We start from the raw sequence: 4478 nt of genomic DNA, 5'->3' as shown, positions 1-4478 counted from the left end.
AAAGTCAAAGGAGTCAGGTCACACAGAGAGGAGAGGGTGAACAATTAACCACCTGCACCTGTGCTGCCTTCACTCAACCTGGGATTTTCTGCCTCCTGCTAATGGTTGAATATATTCTACTGTAAAGAGGAGACTTTGATAAAGAAGTGTTTTAGATCAAACTAGTTCAGCTCTTTCTGATCAATCTAAGCACTCTTCTAACCTGGATATCAGGGATCATATGTTAGGGTTTCCTATAGAGACTCTATTTTCCCACACTCTCCTGGGGAAAGTGAATGCACCTCATAATGAAATGCAGAGCAGCTGATGGAGAAGCTGTAAGATGTTACAGAAGCTGAGCTAACATGCTAATGAACCCTTGTACTCTCCTTTAATATTGTAGTTACTGGTTTTCTCATTGTATTATTATTATTAATTAATTTCCCTTCAGAGATCAATATCATGATTATATTATTCTTTTATCTTAGTATTGTTATTACTATTATTATTAATGCTATATTATTAGTGAAGAACGACACATACCACTGATTTAAATTAATTTCACAAAACATTTGAAACGAATTCAGTTTTTGCATTAAAAATCATTTAAAGTACTGTGACATTTGGCAAAAGGAGAATTAAAAGACAAGCACTTCTGCACTGCATATAATATCAAGTAAATAAAAAGAGAGAGAGAGAGACTGTAAACACAGTCATAAAGAAGTGTATGTGTTATAATTATATAGTTACAATCATAAGGAGAGTTATTATATATTGCTGACAAACACTTTCCTATTTCTATTTCTAGTGCTTCAATCCCTCACATCCTCCATCACTAACCAGCTGACATCAGACCAGCCCTCCAGGAATGGTCCCAGTCCTCCAGGAATGGTCCCAGTCCTCCAGGAATGGTCCCAGTCCTCCAGGAATGGTCCCAGTCCTCCAGATGAGCTACTCTGTGTCTGAGTTTAACTGACTCTGTGCGTTTAAAGCATCCTTGTTGTTCTGCTGGTTCTCCTTCACTGAGTTCTAATCACTGCTGGTCACATGGAAAGTTTACAATCTATTCACATGGTCCAACCTGTGGAACAGCACATCTATACTGTAGCTCTACCACCACCTCCTGGCTCTATATAGATACTACATTTACCTGCACTTATTACAAGATGTTTAACTGATAATATCATCTATTTTACTGAAATTATTGATTCTTAAACTATAATTGCTTCACATACTAAGACTTGCTAAATGCTGACGCAGCATTTGATTCTAAGCTCATTTATAACAATATGTCCCACTTGTCATTACAAGGTCATATATTAACAGCAACAAGCAGGAACTCCTTTAATGGAAACAGAAACCACCTAGTCATATCCTGAACACATGAATGACAAATGCAATAATGACAAGACAAAACACAAGTGTGGAAAAGCCAAAGCACAGAATAATATACATATAAAAAAAATGTTTAAATTTCAAAAACGGTAAAAAAATTATAACAATGCATCAATTTCATATACTTGATATACTTTATCATAGACACTCAAAGTCACTTTACAGAATTAAGGGATTATTCTTTCACTCCACACTTAGTGGTGGTAAACTACTATTGTAGCCACAGCTGCCCTGGGGCAGACTGACGGAGGCGAGGCTGCCATACTGGGCATCGGCCCCTCTGACCACCACCAACTCTCACTCACATACTAGGCAATGTGGGTGAAGTGCCTTGCCCAAGGACACAATGACAGATACCACTGGGGGGACTGCCACTCCACTGTGGCACCTGGAATTCTCATTGGTCTCCATCCACCTACTAACCAGGACCAGACCTGCTTAGCTTCTGAGATCTAATGAGATCAGGCAATGACAGGCTGGTGTGGCCAAAAGGTAAGGTATTTAAAGTACCTGGAAAAATTAACATGCTTTAACTTTTTATTACAACCAAACCAGAAAACAACACTATAGAACAAAAACATAGGAGCAAAAAGGGTAAATAACAACACCACCACATTATGGTACTTCAGAGGAGTTCATTACATTTTAATAATATACTTGTCTTAATTAGATGTTTAAATCTTATATTTGCTTTACATTCTTTTAAATCCTTGCTCAGATAGTTCCATAAAGACACCCCTATTACAGAAATGCAACGCTCCTTTAACTTTGTCCTAAACTTTGGTTTCATAAAGATCTCTTTTCCTTTTAAATTATACTTACTTACTCTTTTTACAAATCTGACCTGGAGATTTACAGGTAAGATTTTTATGATGTGCTTTATGCATAATTTGCAAAATACTATAATCTACAATGTCATTGAACTTCAACATTTTTAACTGATGGAATAATGGGTTTGTTGGATGTTTACATTGTGTTCTGCTTATTATTCGTTTGGCTCTTTTCTGTAATATAAAGACTGACTGGATGTTTGTCTTACAGGCATTTTCCCAGACTTCTACACAATAGGTCAGATAAGGAACAATCAGACAGTTATATAACATGAACAGTGCTTTGTTATCCAATAGATCATTTACTTTATATAGTACAGCTATTGTTTTTGATATTTTCATATTTGTATAATTTATATGTGATTTCCAGCTCAAATTCTCATCAACCATAGCACACAAAAAATTGGTTTCCCTTACTCTATTTATTTCAATATCGTGTATAATAACTGAACATGCAATATCTTTCCTTCTGTTACTGAATACCATAAAGTTTGTTTTTCCAAAATTTAGTGACAATTGTTTAATGTCAAACCAATTTTTTCTTTTTTAAATACATTTTTAACTACTTCCAACACCTGTGTTAAATTTTCCCCAGAATAAAATAAAGTAGTGTCATCTGCAAAGAGAATACATTTTAGCAGTTTAGACACAGACAAAATCATTGATGTATAAAATAAATAATTTTGGCACACCACACATTAAATTATATAATGCAGATTGTACATTGTTCATCTCTTCGTGTAATAAAGAGAATGGGTGTCAATTTAAGGCAATCTGTGTCAAATAATAATATTGTTGGGGATAAAACATGAGGCTTTAAACTCAGGTCATCAATGGCAGGGATGGTCTAGGAAGTGTCTCCAATGTCATGTACATCCAACATACTACCATAGAGAAGAGACACAGAAAACTGATTTTACACTCAAGGTGCCCCTCTCCATTTATCCAGGCTTGGGACTGGCACAAAATAACACACTGAGTGAGTCTCTATGGCTGGATTCCCACCACCCACCCTGTTAGTGCACACACACACACAGAGAGAGAGAGAGACATAACACAGGTTAGTTCGTTGGTGTACACACACATACACAGACACACAATGAACCACACTAACCCTAACTCTACAACATATTAGGAACTGCCAGCTCCAAGACACCTGAAACACAAGAGACAGAGAAGAGCGAGGACAAGGCACACACTGCAGAAAAACGTGATACAGAAATACAATGTAATGAGAATGAATATGGGGTGGACATCAGTGTAAATGGTGTGTAAGCAGCGTGAGCAATGTTATGGGTATACAACGAGGGTCAGGAGTGGTTTGTTAGCTACAACCCGGCACAACTGTGTCTTTGTGGACATCACAAATTGCAACCCATTAGAGCTATATGTAGGAAAAAAAAAAGAGACAAACTCATGCGGTCATTGATGGCATTGATGGTCTGGGAAGCGTCTCCAATGTCCTGGTTCTGGGGTGTAACTTGTCCTCTGAAACAAAAAGAGAAATTATAATGTGTCACTGTGACAATTGTGATATATGTGAGGAATGTAAATCTCAATTTGGCATTTGTTCTTACCTGAGTCGTGTGCAGGCAGAGGACCAGAGTTCGGGAAGAAGAATTCCACAGCCTGAGACTTGTGTGTAGTTTGGGGTTGTCACCAATCAAATCAATCAATATGATATTCACCAGCCAGCATGTCTCGTTGTAGCTGTTAGACATAAATGGAGCTACGGTCGTTACCGGATCTATACAGACCGTTGGGAGACACCGCAACATCCACTGGCCCATCTGCTACTGGACGGCGTGTCTAACATTCTGAAGCTAGGTGAAGAAATGAGAGTGACAAACTAATATACATTAGTTTTTCTCATCAATTGAGCAAATGGAAATATGTGAGTAATGTAAATCTCAATTTGCCATTTGTTCTTACCTGAGACATGTGTGGAGGCAGGCTGTGGAGATCTCCCCAAATTCTGGTACTGTGTTTGATTTGACTGGTGCCCAAGTCGCAATGAATCTGCAGACAATTGAGAAAATTAGGTTAAATAACATATAAACAAGAGACAAGGGGCATAAAGGAATTGTGTGACATGTGACACGACAAGGCAACGAGACAGATCTGACATTCAGCAGTCAGATCAAATCTATCACAAAAACAGCTTCTACCACCTAAAGAACATCTCCAGAGTGAAAGGTTTAATGGCTCAGAAAGATCAGGAGAAACTGGTCCATGCTTTTATCTCCAGCAGACTGGACTATTGTAATGGTCTTC

The 4478-nt window shown here is 37.7% G+C and overlaps 1 protein-coding gene across 1 annotated transcript in view; it reads right to left on the bottom strand.

Annotated features, from left to right (window-relative positions):
• Positions 1–4257, bottom strand: part of LOC114459459 (E3 ubiquitin-protein ligase TRIM21-like) — a 30807-nt gene extending 26550 nt beyond the window's left edge. Inside the window, exon 1 of the mRNA XM_028441711.1 lies at positions 4232–4257. The gene's annotated coding sequence lies outside the window, so the exon portion shown is untranslated. The remainder of the gene's footprint in view (positions 1–4231) is intronic.
• Between the last annotated feature and the right edge of the window lie 221 nt (positions 4258–4478).

Source organism: Gouania willdenowi, unplaced genomic scaffold (genome assembly GCF_900634775.1).
Source record: "Gouania willdenowi unplaced genomic scaffold, fGouWil2.1 scaffold_315_arrow_ctg1, whole genome shotgun sequence".
Taxonomy (NCBI): domain Eukaryota; kingdom Metazoa; phylum Chordata; class Actinopteri; order Blenniiformes; family Gobiesocidae; genus Gouania; species Gouania willdenowi.
Note: the sequence above shows the minus strand (reverse complement) of the source record. Positions and strands in the feature narration are given on the sequence as shown.